The sequence below is a fragment of the Microtus pennsylvanicus genome, chromosome X (genome assembly GCF_037038515.1).
Source record: "Microtus pennsylvanicus isolate mMicPen1 chromosome X, mMicPen1.hap1, whole genome shotgun sequence".
NCBI classification, from domain to species: Eukaryota; Metazoa; Chordata; class Mammalia; order Rodentia; family Cricetidae; genus Microtus; species Microtus pennsylvanicus.
In genome coordinates, this window is record NC_134601.1 from 50,094,487 (window position 1) to 50,115,683 (window position 21,197).

Consider the following 21,197-nt stretch of genomic DNA (forward strand, 5'->3'; position numbering starts at 1 on the left):
CCCTCACTAACAGCAGGACTTCAAGTGCCCTCCAGGTCTCTCATGGTGGCTAAGTCTGCTCCCACTCAACTAATCCAATTCAACTCACACTGACTCTGCTCTCTGGAGTTAGCAGAGCCATTTGCTGGTAGCAGCCCTGATTTCACAGCCCCTCTTGCCTCTTAAGACCTTCCCCAGCTTTTGCCCAACAGTGTGCTGACCTGTGTGTCCTCTCCCGCCTGTCTGTGGGAGCTCAGGGGTTGCTTGTGCAGGTCACAGCTACTCATTCCCCTTTGAATCTTCCAAACACACGGGGCTCTGGCTGGGGAGGAGCCCAGTTCTGTGTGTCCCTGTGCTGGAGGACTTGGGGGTGAGTGCCAGGGGTTTCCTATCAGTCAGGAAGTAAGGGGGACCCTTGACTCACTGTGTGAGAGAGGAAACAGCAGGTTATTCTTGGATGGTAGGGGACACATGGGCAAACTAGGCCCACAGAAGTTGTTTGAACCTGAGAGCTTTGGAGAACAGCGGGGAGCCCAGAGGATAGCATCCAGGGAGGACTGAGGTTGGCTTAATGGTCTGATTAGCATTCATTGAGCCCTGAGTGGGAGGCTGTCTCCTCATAGGTCCTCTGGAGAGCCTGGCTCATTCTGTAACCATGGCTGCAGCTCTGAATGAGCCCTTCCTTCTTGCTGCTTATGTGATGTGCATGTCTTTGATAGGCAGGGGTAGAAGGGGGATTTGCTGCCATAGATGCTGCCTTTGTCTATCTCAGCCTTCCTCTTGGGATTCTGAGGGTTGGTATATGTCAAAGGTTCTCTGTGAGGGCCTAGGGAGAGTGTTTAAAGTTTTGTGTACCTTTAGGGAAAAGACAGCTTGGACAGAGGAGAAACCAGTACTCATTTTGTTTTGTTTTGTTGTTGTTGTTTTTCCCATTCTTTGACAAAATCCATCCCTAATTGCCCTCTGCATGGCCAGGAGTGTCTTGCCAAGTTATAAACTGGCTGATAGCACAGAAACCTGGAATGGATGTTTTTGCAGGACTCAGGAAAAGACTGGGAGGCCAGTGCTATGACTCAGTAGGTGAAGGCGCTTGTTACCAAGCACGGTGACTTGAGTTTGATCCTCAGGCCCCATATGGTGGAACCAAAGAAGCAATTCCTTCAGATTGTCCTCTAAGCTCCACAAATGTGCCATGGTACTTGTGCACGCACGTGCGTGCGCGCGCACATACACACACACACACACACACACACAAATAAATAAATAAATAAATAAATAAATAAATAAATACATAGGATATGTTTTTGTGTTTTGAGACAGGATCTCGCTATGCAGTCCTGGTTGGCCTGGAACTCACTATGTAGACCAGGCTGGCCTTGAACTCACAGAGATCTGCCTGCCTCTGCCTCATGAGTGCTGGGATTACAGATGTGTGTCAGGCCAAATAACTGTAATATTTTTTTTAAGGAAAAGGAATAGCAGCAATGAGTGCCTTGCCCTGGAGGTCAGGACACAAAGCTCAAGGATGGAAAATGAGGGTGAGCTTGGGTGCCTTTCATCTGAATAAATAACAGCCTGAGGAGAGCTGTGATGTGGGGGAGAGGCAGGGAAGGACTAGGCTGATCACTCCCCCAGTTGTGTGTCACTGCACACAGTTGAGCCTTCTCCTATTTTTTTTTTGTCTGAGGGGTGTTGTCAGAGGCCTGGGGTATTGAGCTGCTCAGTTCTCAGGTTGCCCTGCTGAACCTGGTGTGAGATCTTTCAGGAGAGCCACCTTGGGCCATGAGCTGCCCTCTCATTTGCCAGAGTTAATCCTAAAAAATCAATTTTTGAGACTAGAAAGATGGCTTAGTAGTTGAGAGCACTTGTTGTTTTTCCAAAGGACCAGAGTTCGATCCCTAGAATTTACATCAGCTGGCGCACAGCTGCCTCTAACTCTAGTTCCAGAACATCGACATCCTGTTTTGGTCTCCGCTGGCAGCTGCACACATCATGTATATACTCATACATGTGCACGTGCACACACATAAATAAAAATAATCCATAAAATTTAATGATAAAATAAGGATATAAACAGTGTAAGCATATCCAGGTATGGTGGTACACAGCTGTAATCTCAGCACTTGTGGGGAACAAGCAGGGGGTGGAAATTCTAATCTACTAGTGCATTTGAAGCTGACCTGGGGTATGTGAGATCATATTTCAAAACCAAAACTAAACAGAACAAAGAACAAACAAAACGGTATACAGGTTAAAAATAGTTTGAGGTTTTGAGAGGATAAATTCAAATTTCTGTTATTTGCATATGAGATAAATATGCATACTAATACCCCCAAAGTATTTATAGATCAATGGTTAGGATTAATAAGACAGTTCAACCAGGAGGTTCATTTATTTTATTTTATTATTCTTGTGGTGCTGACGATAAAATTCAAGGCTTTGTGTGTCCTAGGTGAGCAATGTACACCTGCATCCCCAGCGCCTCTATTAAGATTCTGGATAGAACTGCACAGCGTTCAGTCTTGTTTCCACATAATGGTAGCAAGAAGTTAGAAGTGGGAAACTAGAAAAAAGAAGAGGATGTTGAGGGATTTAGAGATAAGTGCACTGGTGGACTGCAATTTTCCATGTGGATTCTGGGGCTGCCCCTCAGATCACCAGGCTTCACAGGGAACACCACTCACTGATCCAGCTCGCTTCCATTAGTCTTCTTCTAGTTGCAGTTTGCTGAGTGTGATGGACAGAATCTGTTTCCTGAGCTGCATTAGATATATCATAGGAACGAAAAGTAAATCTTTTGAGGTTTGTGTTTGGTTTTTTTTTTAAGATTTTTCTTTCTTTGCTTTTGAGATAGGGTCTCTCTATGTAGCCCTGGCTGGCCTGAATTCACTATGTACACCACGCTGACGTCAAACTCATAACGTGCTTCTCCATACTGAGTGCTGGTACTAACCACATATGCCACTACACTTGACCTTATTTATTTTTAATTTTGTGTGTGTGTGTGTGTGTGTGTGTCTGGGGATATGGTTCAGAACAGAGGCTGCTCTTCCTGAGGACATGGGTTTGGTGTCCAGCACCCACATGGATGCTCATAACCATCTGTAACTCCAGATCCAGGGATGTGACAACCATTTCAGGTGCCAGCCACGTAGGCAAAACACCCGTAATACACACAAAATAACAGTTAAATGTTAATATAAATAATTAGAGAAATAAGCCTTAATTGTGCATATGTGTGTGCATGGGGAGGGGTTTGTGCGCTTGAGCACAGGTACCCCTGGAGGACAGGAGAGGGCATTAGATCACTTGGAGCTGGAGTTTCAGGGGAGGTTGAGTCACCTGATGTGGGCACTGGAAACAAAGCTGGGGTCCTCTGCAAAAGCAGCTAGTGCTCTTTACTACTGAGCAATTTCTCCAGCTTACTACCAGGAGGTCCTCAGTCAAACCATTGGAATTTCAAGCCATTGAGTTAAAAGAAACGAAAAAAGAAATCAACACAGATACACGTAACTTGATTGATATAACAGTGCTCACCACACAAAATTCCGTGTTCAAAGGTAGCCTATAGGACATGCCTCCCGCAAAGACCAGGGACTATGTACAAACTAATACAGCTTCGAGTATAGCACATATATCCAGAACAAGATGTGCATTCCACTACTTGAAGGCTGAACTCATTATTTGATTTAGAATACAGAGCACTCTCTCACTTTGCTGTGAAATAGTCATCAATAAAACCAGTGTGTGAATCCGTGGTATAGTTGAGTAAATTACAGAAAAAAATGTGGTTCTGGGTTCATCTTGTTATATGATGGAGGACTGAACCTCCCACGTTGGAAATGGGGCTATCTAGTATAGCCCATAATGTGACGTGAATGGCAGAATGCACATAGGTCTTTGCTTTGTTGATATTTATGTTAGTTACTTGTCTTGTTGCTGCAATCAAGCGCCTGTCCAAGAGCGCCTTAAAGAAGGAAGGGTTTCTTAGTTGTAGCTCTGGAGGCCACAGTTCATTGTGATAGGGAAGGTATAGGAGTAGGAGGAGCAGGTCAGATTGCATCCACAGTCAGGACACAGAGGATGATGAATTCCTTGGCTCCACTTGCTTTCTCTTTTGATTTCAGTCTGAGACAGCAGCCTATAGAATGGTACTTCTTGTCCTTTCTCAAGTATCTTGTTTTAATCATATGTGTGCATAATCATGCATAGACATAAGATGATGAATATAGTGCTTCTCCTAAAAGTTCATTCAGAGGGTACAGTCTGTCTTACTACATATGCATCTAAAACCAGTCCAGACTAGACTGGCCCATTGTCTCCAGTTTTAGGATTTATTACAGAATGTGTTTAAGCCACAAAAGGCAGGGATGGGGGTATCAATGTATTGTTATGGAGCTACTGGGGCAGAGTGAGCAGTTGTTTTGTTTCAAGCAGCTTGATGTAGGTGAAGGCCAGATCACTAAGTGCCTTGTGAGAAAGAGGTGTGTAGAGAGCTCAAGCCAAGCAGGGCTCCAGGTTGCCGTGCTATCCCTGTGCTTGCCTGTCTCCATATTGAGATGCCGTGGAAACTTTTTACCGCCAGGTGTGGTCGTGCTTGTTTGTAATCCCAGCACTGCGGAGACAGAGGCAAGTCCAGCAAGATAGTCAGGGTGACAGTGTAAGACCCTAACTGAAAATTATAAAATGAAATAAGAAAATAATGTTAGAGCCAGGCGGTAGTGGCGCAGGTCATTCATCCTAGTACACAGGAATCAGAAGCAGACGGATCTTTGAGTTCAATGCCAACCTGGTCCACAGAGCAAATTCTAAGACAGCCAGGGCTGCAAAGAGAAACCCTGTCTTGAAAGAGGAAGAGGAAGAGAAGTGGGGCTTAGTAGAAGACAATTGGGTTGTCATGGCAGTGGGTTTAGAATGGGTTTATGTCTGCTGTGCATTAGTTCTTGTGAGAATGGGTTACTTCTAAGGTGAGTTCAGATCCTAGGCTCTCTCTGGCTTCCTGTCTCATTAGCTGATCTCTTTACTCACACCATGAGGCCATGTCTCCTGCTGTGATGTAGCCAGAAGGCCCTCACCAGAGTTTACAGTGAACAAAGACTTACATAACCCTAGTCTATTAATAAAAACAGAAGACCACTTACACCTCACTCTTTGTCTTGATAAAAGGTAGAGTCCTTTGGGAAGAGGAACCTTAACTGAGAAAATCCCCCACCAGACTGGCCTGTGGAGAAGGCTGTGGTGCCTTTTTTTGATTATTGATAGATTTGGGAAAGCTCAGTCGTTGTGAGTGGTGCTGATCTTGAGCAGATGGACGTGGGGTGTCTAAGAAAATAGGCTGAGCAAGCCATAAGGATCAAGCCAGTAAGCAGCATTCCTCTATGATCTCTGCTTTAGTTCCCACCTTGAGTTTCTGTCCTGACTTCCTTCTATGATGGATTGTCATGTGGAAGTATAAGCTAAATAAATCCTTTCACCCCCATGTTGCTTTTGATCATAGCATTTTATCACAATAATAGAAATCCTAAACACCTAGCAAACAATTCTTCCTTAGACCTGAAAAATGAAGACCCAGATAGTGACCAGGGCTCTTGAGTAAATCTCACCCAGAGCCCATTGTTTTCTTGTAGTTTATTATCTCTGTGCTTGGGTATAAAATCCTTGTTACTTTGTTATTTATGTGCAGTTCTTTAATTCTCTAAATAAGACCCGGAGACATTTGATTCAGACAGACCAAGGGTAACAAGACTGCCACCATGAGAACCAAAATTCTGCACATGAACTTTTAGCAGACATACCTAAAACTACATCTAAACCACAGTATGTGGTCTTTAAAGATGCTGTTTCAGGGCAGCGAATATTCATATGACTACCATACTGATTTGTTTTGAATGAGCACAGGCATAAGATTTAGATTTATACCTCTCTAGTTATGCATGATTATGTTCATGGAGGAACTGGGTCATACTTGCTGAGTAGTGGGAATCATTAACTCGGATGTCTGTAGGTAAATGAATGGAGACACCAACTGATCATTTAGACATATAAGCATTATTTGTATAAGAAAATCAGCTCTAGGGCTGGAGAATGCAGCTAAGTAAGTAGAGTACTTGCCTGCCATGCTCAAAACCCTGGGTTCTATCCCTAGTGCTATATAAACTAGGGCTGGTGGTAGATGCATAGAATTCCAACATCTCTTTGGGAGATAGATGCAGGAGGATCAGAAGCACAAAGTCATTGTTGGGTATAGGACAAGTTTGAGGTCAACCCTGTCTCAAAATATGTAGAGAGAGAAAAAAAAAAAAAACAAAAACAACTCCCATTTTTCCTAAAACACACCTCATAGAAGCATGGGCTCAGAAAATGGTCTAATATGAGAGAAAAACAAATAGTATAAGCACAATGGTAAATGGTAGCCAACACTGGAGCCGAATTGTGAATGGAACGAAGTAAGGGCAGCTGCTATTGTGATGTATCTGTGGAGGAAAGCAGTTGAGCGTTGCCATATTTTCCAACTTCTAAGAGACTCTGAAGAAATCCAGATTGTGTTTTTAACAGTGAAATATTCTGATTTTTAAATCTTGGCTCAATTTAAACAGAATGGAAGGAAGGGGAAAAATAAGAGGGAGGGAGGAAGGGAAAAATCAAAGGAGACAGAAAGAAAACATCGTGTGCAAAGCAGATCTGCCTTGAAGGATACCACTTTTTTCCCCTCTTGCTTTCATGTAGCCTAGGCTGGTTTTGAACTCCTGAGCCTCCTGTCTCCATTTCCCAAGAGCCATGAAACTAGCCGTGCACTACCATGCCCAGCATGCCCTACGATTTCTCATATAGTGTGGGTGGGACCTCTCACTGTTCCCTTATCCTGAACTGTATTAAGGATCTGGACCTTGATTGATTTTGCTTTGTTTGCTGGGAGGATTATTTACTGAGTTCCGGTCGTCTACGTCTGGACAACAACACTGAACTCAGAGGAGACTATCTCTCTGCTTTCTGGCCACTGTGATTGAGGACAGTGGGTCATGTGAAGGCTCCATGTTCTGTGTTAGGACATAAAACGTGAAGGATTCCTGGCTTGGGCAGGACCCATGTTCACTGTGCAGGCAGTGATATCTATATAAGCTTTCTTCCATTTGTTCATCTTTTTGTTTTGAAACAGGGTCTTGCTATGTAGCTAAGGCTGGTCTGAAACTGATTATATAGACCAGGCTGATACTGACCTTTTGCTGATAGACCTGCTGTTGCCTCCCACGTGCCGCAATTACAGGCATGCATTACCATACCTGGTTTGATATCTCCTGTCTTCCTCCTCCTCCTCCTCCCTTTTCTGCCTTCCTCTTCTTGTTTATAGAGAGGGTCTCATTGTATAGCCCTGGCCATCCTGGAATTCATTCTGTAGAGCAGACTGGCCTTGAATTCATAGAGATCTGTCCAGCTCTGCCTCCTGAGTGCTGGGATTAAAGGCCTATGCCACTGTGCTGTACCCTTGAGCTCTGTTCTTGATACAGATGCTGATTAGTTAGAAAACACGTAAGTCAAGAAAAAATTGACTGTTCAAACCAAATTTTATGAAATAACGTGAAAAATGTAGCTGCAAGCTTAGCATAGTAGAATGCACTTGTAATCACAGTACTCCTAAGACAGAGGCAAGAGTTAGATAAGTTCAGAATCATTCTTGGATACATAAGTAGTTTGAGACCACCCTGGGCGGCATGAGATACTGTCTCAAAAATATTGCTATAAAAATCCTTTAAAGATAATTAACAAAGAGAATTCAGTAGTTCATTAGCCAGGATCAAGTGAGATTCATCCATGAAATCTGATAGTTATGTATGATGATATATGTGTGTGTGTGTGTGTGTGTGTGCGCGCGCACACACACGCATGTGTGTGTATTTACCATTTGTATATATATAAATATCTATATTTACTTATGTGCTAGGAATAAAATTCAGGACCTTGTACATGCACATTCTAAACACATGCCATATCACTGTATGCACCTACCTCCTTCTAATAGTTACTGAGTTAATAGATGAAACATAGAAAACCATATGATCCTCCTAAGTTATTGAATTTATTACTATTAGTTTGTCTGGGTGTGCACATGTCAGAAACATGTGTGCTGGTCACAGAACAACTTACAGGAGTCAGTTTTTTCCTTATAATTGGGCTTAAGACCTGTCCAAAAAGAGGGAATTCATGCCTCCTATTGGAAACTTAGCCAGCTACCCAGGGATAGTGAGATCATAGCTTATTTCTTTTTTCAAGACAGGGTTTCTCTGTGCAACAATCCTGGCTGTCCTGGAACTATCTCTGTAGACCAGGTCAGCCTTGAACTCACAGAGATCCACCTGCTTCTGCTTCCCGAGTGCTGGGATTAAAGGCGTGCATCACCACCACCCAGCTGAGATCATGGATGTATCTTTTTAGGAGAAACTAAAACCATCACTTTATTAAACAAATCATTCTTAAATTGTATTGTGTACTTAGGAGTATATATGTATATACATATATTTATTTAATAATAATTAATGAGGAAAGAGGCCAAGAATTTGAAAGAGAGAAAGGAGGGGCATATGGGAGGACTTGGAGGGAGGAAAGAGATGGGGAAATGGTATAATTATATTATAATTTACAAAAATATTAGAAATAATAAAAATGTCATCCCTTTCCCTATGTGCCAATTAGCTAGCTAAAGCAGAATGTGAAGTTGAGCTCCCACCAATGGGATGAAACACAGTCACCATGATAGTCATAGATAAAAGATGGAAATCATCTTGGTAAAGTGTACTTGGTAGACCAATTTGGGTAATGGTACAAAACGAATTGTTTTTTCAATAGCAGTTGCTGTGCTTGGAGAAAGACTCAGTGGTCAAGAGCACTGGCCATGCTTTCAGAGGTCCTGAGCTGGATTCCCACACTGTGGCTTACAACTGCTTGTGACTCCAGTTCCAGGGCCTCCAACTCTCTCCTCTGGCCTCTGCTGGCACCAGACATACACGTGTTACAAAGACATACATACAGGCAAAGCACCCATAAGCAGAAAATAAAGTAATAAAAAAATTAGAAAAAAGAATCTCCTTGCTGGGCACCCATATTATTCTTTGTATCTAACCCTGCTGCACCATCTCAGTAACACCCATATTATCATTTTAATTAATGTGCCCTGAGAATAATCTGGACTAATTCAATGCTTATTTATGATACCAATCTTTTTGAGACAGGATCTTGCTGCCTGATGCTGGCTGGCCTGGAACTCGCTGTATAGACCAGGTTGGTCTTAAACTCGAGGTGAGGGCCTGGATCTTCTGTCTCTGCCAACCAATTCCTGGGATTATAGGCATGTGCCACAGTGCTGGCTGATCCTATTTTTTTTGAAACTTTTAATTAAACAGGGACAGATGGATATTGCCTTAACATGATTAAAAAAATAAAAAACAGGCCTCAAGTAAAAAGCCAGAATCATATTTTATTTTTTTCCTCCTGTGTGTTCTTCTGTGATGAATAAAACACTAAGGCAGATGCTGCAAATTGGAATGCAAAAAATCTTTTAACTTAACCATCTACTGGGACAGAGAAAAATCAGCATCAGTGTCTGAGTGAAGACGTGTTGCTGCCCCTACCAGTGGATTTGTTGTGTAAATAACACTGCCATGGGAGAGCTTTAACAGGTTTGGGAGGCCCTAGATGGGCTGGAAGTGGGGCAGCTGGCTCAGCAGGAAGGGTCAGTATTTCTGTGTGGGCTGATAATGTTGGCTATCACAGTAAATTACAACGCAGACTCAAGAGATATTATGTAATGAGTGACCTGGAGCTGGTGGCTGTGTGTGTGTGTGTGTGTGTGTGTGTGTGTGTGTGTGTGTGTGTGTGTGCTTGAGGGAGGGAGAGACAGAGACAGGGACAGACAGACAAGAGAAGGGTTGCTAACATAAAGCCTGTGTGATACATGAAATATTTATAAGGAGGGACACAAGGGGGCTTGTGGGATAACTAGGATAGATGAATACTTAAGGAATAGGTAAGGGGTTTAGTGCTCACTCCATACTTTCTTTTCCTAGCGTCCTACTGTTGGTTTTGGGGGCACCTTTTGTAGTTGGAGAGATCAAATCGAGGCCCCGTATATACACTGTATCCCTAGTACTGTGCTTTGCTATGATAACATCCTTTGACTCCAAACTTGGCCTTGCAATAGTCATTGAGATTATTCTGTTTTTGCTTTGCTCCCATTTTCAGGTGTATATAGTGTCTATGTTCTTTCCATTCTACAAGCCTTTGGTGTCTTAGGCTGGCCGCAAACTTGATGTAGTTGTAGTAGTAGTAGTAGCAGCAGCAGCAGCAGCAGCAGCAGCAGCAGTAGTAGTTCTGATTCTCGTGTCTCCACCTTCTGAATGCAGGGATTACACAGATGCACCACCATGCCTAGATTGTGCAGTACTGGGAACTGAATGCTGGGCTCAGTACATGCTAGGCAAGCATTCTGTCAAGTGAGCTACAATTCCACCCTGGAACCAAAGGACCTATTCACGTTAGGCAAGTATTATATCCTGAACTGTGTCCCCAGTCCTATTTTTACCTTTTTATTTTGAGGCTGAATCAATACTACTGCGTTCACACTGGCTGTGAATGGAGTCAGTCACCCACTGGCCTTGAACTTGGGATCCTCCTCCCTCAGCCTCTTAAGTGGCTAGGATTTTAGGCCTGTGCCACGTAGGCCCAGTTTCTATATTCTGAAACTCCTAACTTTTTTCTTTTTCTTTTTTTTTGTGCATGGTTAAGAGTTGAACAATGAGGTAGGTTTATAATGAAACCGATTGAAGTCTGTCTAGTTCTTGGCCAGGCTGCCAATCATCCCTTAGATAAAAATTGTCTAGTAGAATCTTCAGAAAGATCTATTAAATACAAAATTTCCACAAGTCTTGAATGTATAAAACAGAAATTTTGGTTAATTTTTACTTTACTTGTTTTTAATATTTTAAAATTTTACTGGGTGTGCGCATGCGAGTGTGTGTGTGTGTGTGTGTGTGTGTGTGTGTGTGTGTGTGTGTGTAGGTCAGAGAACAACTTGCACGAGTCAGTTCTCTCCTTCCACTATGTGAATTCTGGGGATTGAACTCAGGTCATCAGACTTGGTGCAGACACTTATACCCCTCCGAGCTATCTTATTGGCCCTCACTTACACTTTTTTTTACTTGAGTTTCTTTTCAGTTGTTTCACCCCACACCTTTCTTTCAAGTATATTGGTCCCTTCTGTTTTTCCTTTCTAATTGGTTCTTAGGTTTATTATATTTTGGCATATAGTTATTTTTTTTCTTTAAGAGGTAGAGTCTCATTGTGTTACCCAGGCTGACCAGTAACTTGTGATATTTTTGTGTCAGCCTCCTGAATTCTGGGATTTCAGGCCTGCCTAATTGTGCCTGGCTGACTGTATTTGGATCTTTTAGCATCAACATCTGTTTGCTTTAGCTTTGTTCCAGAGTCGACTGTCAATGAGTTACCAACACAAGTTTGTTATTTTCTTCTGGAAAAGGCCAATCAGTGGTTGGAGCAAAGAAAAAGATTTATGTGGAAAACTAGGAAACAAAGAACTTGAAGGGTGCCAGGCATAGTGGTCCATGCCTTTTGTACCAGCACTCAGAAGGCAGAGGCAGGGGTATCTCTGTGAGTTCGAGGTCAGTCAGGTCTACAGAGTGAGTTCCAGTACAGGCAGGACTACACAGATGTTGCAGGATATTTGTTTACACTGTGTGAAGATGTGTCTATGTTATGCCTCATCTACTAAGGCCTGATTGGTTTAATAAAAAACTGAATGGCCAGTAGCTAGGCAGGAGGGGATAGGCAGGACTTCTGAGCAGAGATAGAAACTCTGGTAAGAAGACAGGTGGGAATTGCCAGCGAGACACATAGGAAGTCAGACGTACATTTTGGAGGAGAGGTAACAAGCCACATAGCAGAACATAGATTCATATAAATTGGTTAATTTAAGTTATAAGAGCTACTTGGAAACTAGCCTAAGCAAAGGCCAAGCTTTCATAATTAATCAGAAGTCTCTGTGTCGTTATCTGGGAGCTGGCAACCCAAAAAAAGTCTGACTACACACAGAGAAACTCTGTCTTGAAAAAACCAAACCAACCAACCAAAACAAAACAAATGAAGGCAACATAAATCATGTTAGAGAACTCAGGTTGCCAAAGGGAGGAACTGGGGGCAATGGGCAGGAAAGAATTGATGCCTGGATATCTCCAAGGTCTGTTCCAACAATCTGTCTTAATCATTCTTATCTTGTGGTGCTCATTCCTGAAGGAGGAGAGATTCAGTAACTTGAGGTCAAATTAACCTTGTGCAGTTCTGAACAAACAAGGTTTTTTAATATGTCTCATCTATTCTACATGAAATATTGAGAAGATACAGTCTGACCTAAAGGCCAGGGCAGTCAAGGAGATGTGCAATTAATTGAAAGACAGAGAGGCCAAGCTTTTCTACTGAGTTAGTCACTCATTGGACATCTGCGGGGCTCAGTGCTTTCAGCAAAAGTGGACTCCATGTTCCTGAAAAGTAACCTAGGCAACCGGTATTCTCATTACCCACACAGCAGAAGTGGTGTTGAAAGCAAGGCTAATGGGAGACTAATAATATATTGCCCAGCTGCATGACCTCCAAAAATTAAGAATTTTAAACTCAACTGAAAGCAAGGGAAGCTAGCAGGTTTATCGAGGTTTTTCCTCAGTTACAGATGTTCCTGAGTACATGGCAGAATCTTTTAATATGTACATTTAGATGTTATTTTGTTACTGAGCGTTCTGTGTCAACTGTGATAAATTTAAACATGACTTCTGTGCCATAATTTGCTTTTTCTTAACTTCTTTTTATTGCCATTCTTTCTGTCTTTTACCTGTTTGTTTTTTGCAATCCTGAGGATTGAACCCAGGCTCTTCTGTATGCTCGCTCCACTAGCCCCCAGCTCAATTCCTTTTGACAGAGTATCACTAACTTGCTGAAGTTGGCTGCAAACATGTGTGCCTCCTGCCGTGGCCTCCCCAAGCAGCTGGGATTACAGTCACAGGCCACTAGTCTTAACTTCCTTGTTTGTTGTTTTGTTTTGTTTGTTTGCTTGTTTGTTTTTTGAGACAATTTCTCTGTGTGGCTCTGGCTATGCTGAAACTCGCTCTGAAGGCCAGCCTGACCTCAAACTCAGAGATCCGCCTGCCTGTCTCCCAAGTGCTGGGATTAAAGGTTTGCACCATCACTGCTCAGTTTAGTCTTAACTTCTTATTTTTATTTATATATTTACTTTGAGTCTCACGTGGCCCCTACTGGCCTTGAATTTGATGTGTAGCTGAGAATGACCTTGACCTTCTCATGCTCCTGCCACGGACTAAAAAGCCTTGAGAACCTTTAATTTAGTATTCTCGTCTGAGATGATTTTGACTTTTCCCTTCAGTGTCTTTCTTGAGTTCAGTCAGCATTCATTTCATATTTACCTATTTCGTGGGTTTTTCCATTTCTCATGGTTTGTTTAGAGGGCATTTATTTTTATTTTATTTGTATGGGCATTTTTGCGTGCATGTTTGTGTGTGCCTGGTGTCCGTGGAGACCCAAAGAGGGCATTGGATATCCTGAACTGGAATTACAGGTAGTTGTGAGCCAACATATGGATGGTAGTAATCAAACCTGGGTCCTCTGTAAGGACAAGTACTCTTAACCACTAAACCATCTGATCAGCCCCAATTTCCCATTTTTGGTTGTTTCATATTTCTATTGATTGTTTAATGATATTAATTTGTCTTTTCCTCTGCTTTGTGGTACTTTTGATCATAGGATGATTATTTACATCCACTAGAGAAAGGTTAGACTCAAAGAGGCTGGGGCCCAGTGGTAGGGGCAGAGCCCCTACTTGTCTAGCATGTGTAAGGCCTTGACATCAATTCCCAGCACATCCTACAGGCACTAAATAAATAAAGAGAAGCCTATAAAGACGTCTGGAGAGATGTCCCGTTAGTTAAGAGTATTGTTTCTCTTCCAGAAAACCTGGTTTTAATTCCCTGGACCCACCTGGAAGCTCACAACCATTTGGAACTCCAGGTCTAGAGAATCAGATGCTCTTTTCTGGCTTCCCTGGCCTCCAGACACACACATGGTGCACAGACATACATGCAGGCATAGCGCTCAGGCACAGAAAGTAAAATAGTCTGTTTGGATGCACACCTTCCTAGGATGGGGGGGGGCTTGGACTTCCTACAAGGCAAGGCACCCTGACTTCTCTTAGGACTGGAGAGCTAGGGGGACGGAGGGGAGTGGGAGGGAAATGGGAGGATGGAAGGAGGTGGAAATTTTAAATAAATAAATAAAAAAGATTTAAAAAAAAAAGTTTGACTCAGCGGAGTGTACTGTCACAAGTGTCTAGTACCAGCACTCAAGAGGTGGAGGTGGGAGAATCAGGTGTTCAAGGGAGTCCTTGGCTATATATCAAATTCAAGGCCATCATGAGACCCTGCCTCAAAAACAAAAGCAAGCAAGCAAGAAATAAAGAAATAAAAGGGAAAAGAAATATAAAATTAGGGCCAAGGGGATGGCCTGGTCGCTATAGGAGCTTGCTGCTAAGTCTGAAAGCCTGAATATGACCCCTGGGTCCTACACAGTAGGAGGAAAGAACTGACTTCAGCAAGTGTCCTCTGACATCCACTTGTGAGTAGAAAGCCCCTCTCCCCCAAAGTTAAAAATAACAAGATAATGAAAAGTTTGACTCTTGATTTTCTGTTCTCTTATTGTACCCTCCTACAGATGCTATGGGTTCTTCTCATCACAATAACATGTCCCCAAGTTTCCTGGAATTATGGGGCCAAAATTTGGATGCCTTATTTGGTTGATTAGCTCAAGAGCACCCTCTTCTGTTGGCACAACAAGGTACAGTTTTGTTCACTAACCCTAGCTCTGGGAGCAGGGCCATGGGACTGATGGCTGTGGTGCTAGTCCACCAGCAACCATGTTTCTATCTTCCTGCCTTGATAAGATTCCTAGTTCTTATTGAGTGCTCTCATGCACTAGGCCGGACCCATGTTCTGAGGATTCACTTGGTTAGGGTGGCCTTTTTCCTTCCAAGTGCAAGCTGTAGGTGAGGGTATGTTTTGTTGCTGATTGTCCTCTGCAGAGCTCCCTTCTCTTTCTTACATTTCCTGCCTGTCAGTTCAAGGAAATGGAGTAATCTATGCGCTATTGTGTAACTATTTTCTGGATACAATTTCTTCAGTGTTTATCTGTGCCCTAAGTAGCGTGTATCCTCAGCAGTTTATTCTTCTTATAAGTGTATAATCTTCCATTGTATAAATATCCCATATTTTTGTGGGTGACAGTTCTGTGGCCTGAGCAGACTGTGGGGCCCATGGCAGTAGGACCAGGACTAGTGCATGAACTGGCTCTTTGGAGCCTGTTCCCTTTGGAGGGATACATTGCTCGGCTTTGATGCAGGGGGAAGGGGCTTGATCCTGCCTCAAATGACATGACAGACTTTGTAGACTCTCCATGGGAGGTCATACCCTTTCTGAGGAGTGGATGGAGTGTTGGGAGGGGAACGTGAGGGGGAGAGGGAGGAGGGGTGAAAGAGAGGGGGAACTGTGGTTGGTATGTAAAATGAAGAAACAACTTTTGAGTTTAAAAATAAACATTAAAAAATAAATATCCCATATTTTCCTCACTCATACACATGATGGCCCATTCCCAATATTTGGCTATTATCTGGATTTGTTTTATTGGTGCAGGGAATTGAACTTCATACATATAAACTGTACTACTGTACTCTGCCTATTATGAATAATGCCATTATGAAGATTTGTGCACAAGTTTTTTGTACAAACATATGTTTCATTTATGTTGGGTATATACCCAGAGGTTGGAGTAGTAGGACATAGAAGAGTTTGTATGTTTGGTATTTTGAAGAATGGCTAAATGATATTTCAGAGTGCTTGTATGAAAGACCAGGATGTTGTAGGAGGCCGTTTGTTTGTTTCCAGCTGTTCAGCACTGAAATAATCACTCAGAAACTATATTATTTGCAATACTGTTTGGCCAATAGCTTAAGCGTATTTTTGGCTAACTCTTACATCTTAATTTAACCCATTTTTATTAGTCTTTATATTGCCACATGGCTGTGGCTTACCTGCAAGATTCTGTCCAGTGTCTGTGTTTGGTAGGGCTACATGACTTCTCTCAGACTCTGTCTTCTTTCTTCCAGCATTCAGTTTAGTTTTCCCTGCCTAGCTCTACTCTACCCAATCAGAGGCCAAGGCAGTTTTTTTATTCATTAACCAATAAAAGCAACACATATACAGGAAGACTTCCACACCATTTCCCCTTTTCTGTTTAAACAAAAAGGTAAGTCCTTCTGTCTTCGTGTTGCTTTTATTGGTTAATGAATAAAGAATCTGCCTGGACCTATAGCAGGGCAGAACAGAGAAAGGTGGGGAAAACTAAACTGAATTCTGGGAGAAAGAAGGTGAAGTTGGGAGACGCCATGTAGCTGCCAAAGGGGAAAGTTGTGAGCTGCTAGTTGGAACCTTGCCAGTAGGCCACAAACCTCGTGGTAAAATATAAAATAGTAGAAACGGGTTAATTCAATATGTAAGAACTTGCTGGAAATATGCTATAGTAATTGGCCAAGCAGTTATTACAGTTTCTGTGTGGCTATTTTGGGGCTGAGCAGCCGAAAGCAAACAAGCAGCCTCCAACAACACAGGGGTGTGGCTCAGTTGGTAGAACGCTTGTGTAGCATGCATGAGGGCCCTGACATTCCCCACTACCACATAAATTATGTGTGCTCCTGCATGCCTATAATATCAGCACTTGGGGGTGGGTAGGCAGAAGGATAAGGAACTTAAGGTCATACTTGGCTAAATAGTGAGTTTGAAGCCAACCTGGATTACATGAGACCATGTCTAAAAAACAATACAAAACAAAAATAGTTGTGCCATTTTACATTTCTACCAGCAATGTCTGACAGTACTCAAATGTCACCTCTTCAACATTTGTTATTTTTTTAATTGTAGCCATCCTGGTCATATACCATTATCATTTTCATTTGTATTTCCTTAATGATTACTTCTGTTGAACATCTTTTCAAGCCTTATTGACTACTCGTACTCTCTGTTTTTGAGACAGGGTCTTACTATGTAGCCCAGGCTGACCTCAGATTCACAGAGGTCTATCTGCCTCTGCCTCCGAAGAGCTGGGATTAAAGTTGGGTACTCCTATGCTTGACTATTTGTATATCTTTTATTGTTTTATATTTATTTATTTTGGTTTCTTGTCACAGTGTCTTACTATGTCTTACTATACCAAACTGGTCTTGAACTTTCAGTAATCCTCTTGAGTTTTGGGATTATAGGATTGTGCCTCCTTGTCCAGCTTATCTCCAATATTCTTTATGCATAAATATAATGTCACATAATATTTGCAAATACTTTCTTATTCTGTTGGCTTTCTTTTAATTGACTCTTTTGCTCACCTCTTTGAGGTAGGGTTTTGTTATATATAGTCCAGTCTGGTCTGAAATTCACTGTAGCGCAGACTGGCCTCTGACAAACTGTCTTCAGTCTCCTGAGTATTGTGACTATAGATGTGCACCACCATACACTTCTCACTTAAAAAAATGTTCCATTGGGCCGGAGAGATGGCTCAGAGGTTAAGAGCATTGTGTGCTCTTCCAAAGGTCCTGAGTTCAATTCCCAGCAACCACATGGTGTCTCACAACCATCTGTAATGGTGTTTGGTGCCCTCTTCTGGCCTGCAGGCAGAACACTGTATACATAATAAATAAATAATTAATTAATTAAATAATTAAATAAATGTTCCATTCATTGTGTGTGGGGGGGATGGGGATGAGATGGCAACTTGCCAGAGTAGGTTCTCTTCTTTCACAGTGTGGACTTGCGGGTTGAATTCAGGCTGTAAGGACTGACTGCAAGGGCCTTTACAAACAGGGTCATCTCACTAGCCCTCTTTTCCTTTCTTTCATTGTGTTGAGTGTCTTTATCATGCTCCACCCTATTTTTGAGACAGGGTCTCCCACTGAACCTGGAGCTCACTGGCTTGTCAAGAATTGCTGGCTTTTCCAATGCTAGGAGTACAGATTATATACCACTACTTCTAGTACCCTGTGGGCCCTGGGGGTCTAAACTTAGGTCCACATGCCTGCATAGTAAGTACTTTGCCAACTAAGACATCTTCCCAGTCCCTTTTTGAGGTAGAGTCTCTTGTAGCACAGGCTGCCTTTAAGCTGTGTAGGTGATATAGACCTTGAACTCTTGATCCTTCTGCCTCTACCTCCTGAGTGCTGAGATTACAGGTGTGTGTTCCTATAACCAGCTCACTGGTTGTTTCGATGCTGTGTCTAATGACATATTATCTAAACCAAGGATTTTAAAGCTTTATTCGTTCTTCTAAAAATGTTTTAAGTAGCTAGAGAGGTGGCTCATCAGTTAAGAATGCACTGTGCTTCCAGAAGATCCAAGTTCAATTCATAGCACCCACATCAGACAGCTCACAACTGCCTGTACCTCCAGCTCCAGGGCAATCGGACACCTCTCTCCTCCCTGAGCACACGCACATGGATACACACACATAACACATGCACATGGATACACAATACACATAAACAAAAGGAATCAAAATAAACAAATGAAATTCTGTTAATTGTGTGTGTACACGTGCAGTGTGCATGTGTGAGATGTGTCTGTATGTGGTTCATGTCCATATTTGTGGACAGCTATGCATGCATCTTCCTCTCCTCGAAGTCAGAGGACTATAGCGTGTCCTCCTCTATCACTGTTTGCCTTATCCTTCTGAAGCAGCAGCTCTCTAGGAACACGGAGCCCTTTTGGCTAGACTGGCTAGAGTGATTCTTTTGTCACCGCCCCCTGCAGCACCAGAATGACAGGCATACTTGAGATGTGCCTGGCCTTTTACAAAGTGCCGTGTCCACACAGGTCCTCATGGTTGCACACCAAGCCCTGAGCCCTCTCCCAGCACCTTTATTCACGCTTGACTCCTCACCCGAGAAAATTTTACACAACAGCAGGTTTATAAAATAGATCTGTGTCAATAAAATATTTGATGATAACAGATCATAAAGTAGGCCAGGCATGGTGGTACACAAGTTTTTAAATCTCAGCATTGAGGGGCAGAAGCAGGTGGATCTCTGCGAGTTTGAGGCCAGTCTGGTCTACACAGTGAGTTCCAGGTCAGCCAGGGTGATAGAGTGAGACCCCAGCTCAAAAAAGAGGGAAAACAATCTATTTTACTTATAATTAAATTTATACTTTTTTGTATACATGTAATTTTACCATTAATTAAAGACAAAATCAAATTTGCATACTAATAAAATGCCTGTTTATTTTTACATAAAGAATTAATTCTTGGCTGGATATTTGATATTGCAGGATGTAGATCATCTTCAAGATTTTTCATAGTTGATTGATACTTTGATTTTATAATTCTCATGCTGAAACTGCCTCCTTGTATAAATCTGTAGTATAAAATGGCAGAAGTATATTTAGAGCCATTTCAGAAAGCGTTGGAAATTCGGTTCTAATTCCAAGCCAAATGCACTTAATTTTTTAAAAAATAAAACTTTAGTGAGCAACTCAAACAGCTGTTTCTACTTTTGTTTTTTAATGTGTAATGCATTTTATTATTTCATGTGCATATATGTGGAAGTCATTGTGTACCGCTGTGCACACATGGAAGTCACTCACAGGTAAAGGTCAGATGCAACATTTGGGAGGAGGGCTTTCTCTTTCTAATGTGTGGGTCCTGGGCCCCAAGCTCAGGTTGCTAGGCTTAACAGCAAGTGCTTTCACCCACTGAATCATCTTGCCAGCCAAAGAACATTCTTAAAAATCCAAGATTCTAACACACTATTGCTCAAATATGACATGTTGAGGAACAATGGTAGAGAAATACTTAAAAGGACTTGCCTTCTGTAAATAAAACTATATCCCTTTAAGAGCAGGGAAAATGTGCATGTACACTAAAAAAAAATACGGCAGTTCATAACCGACAGCAGCGTTGGATCCGAGCCAAGATGTTTCAGGCAGCCTTCTTTAGCTTTCCATGCTCTAGTGACATGCTCAATGTAAAGTATGCATGTCGTGTGTGCAGAATCCAGGCAGCAATGAACTGCCACTATGCAGCGTCGGCAAACCATGCCGGAAACACCTCAGATTGGTGATGCATTTTAGTCACCGAGCATTCCAAAACCTTTTCCTGTTGCTAAACTTTTCTTTCTACATTGTGAATCTACATTATTAGTGACATAAATATTTGGAGCTGCCGTACCTTCTTGTGAGTGCTGTGGCAATGTCTCTAGCAGTGCTGTTAGTTTTATATTGTTTTGGAGACAAGGTCTCACTATGTATGTAGCCTAGAACTCAAACTGCCGACCAGGCTGTTTTCAAACTCACAGATATCTTCCTGCTTCTGCCTCCCAAGTGTTGGGATTTAAAGACATGAACCAGGGACTGGAGAGATGGCTCAGTGGTTAAGAGCACTGACTGCTCTTCCAGAGGACCCGGGTTCAATTCCCAGCACCCACATGGCAGCTCACAACTGTCTGAAGATCCAGTTGCAGGGGATCTGACACCTTCACACCAATGCACATAAAATAAAAAGTTAAATAAACCTTCAAAAAAATTAAAAAGAAATAAAGACATGAACCATCAAGCCCACTTTCTAGAAATACTTTTTATTATCTGTCTATCTATCTATCTATCTATCTATCTATCTATCTATCTATCTATCTATCTATCTATCTGTACACAACACACACACACACACACACACTTGCAGGAGTCAGTTCTTTCCTTGTATCAGGTGGATCCTGGGATCTATCTGATGTCATCAGGCTTGGTAGCAAGTGCTAGACCTAGCAATGCTTTCTGATTTATTTTATGTGATATTAGGATGTGTGTGTAAAATTTATTTTGGATAGAGCCTTAGGGTTTCTATTGTGTGAAGAGACACCATGACCACAGCAGCTCTTCTAAAGGAAACTATTTAATTGGGGCTGGCTTCCAGTTTCTGAGGTTTCATCCATTATTGTCACGGTGGGACACGGTGGCATGCAGACAGATATGGTGCTGGAACTGAGAGTCCTACATCTAGATCTGTGGGAAGTAGGAGCAACTGTGTGTCACATTAGGAGTAGTCTGAGTATGAGAGACCTCAAAACC

At 42.3% G+C, this 21,197-nt stretch overlaps 1 long non-coding RNA gene across 3 annotated transcripts in view; it reads left to right on the top strand.

Moving 5' to 3' along the window:
- LOC142841762 (uncharacterized) overlaps positions 1 to 21,197 on the top strand; it is a 160,241-nt gene that overhangs the window by 61,066 nt on the left and 77,978 nt on the right. For all 3 annotated transcript variants that reach the window (XR_012909091.1, XR_012909093.1, XR_012909092.1), the window contains one exon: positions 14,758 to 14,880. This is a non-coding gene — a long non-coding RNA (uncharacterized LOC142841762). The remainder of the gene's footprint in view (positions 1 to 14,757; positions 14,881 to 21,197) is intronic.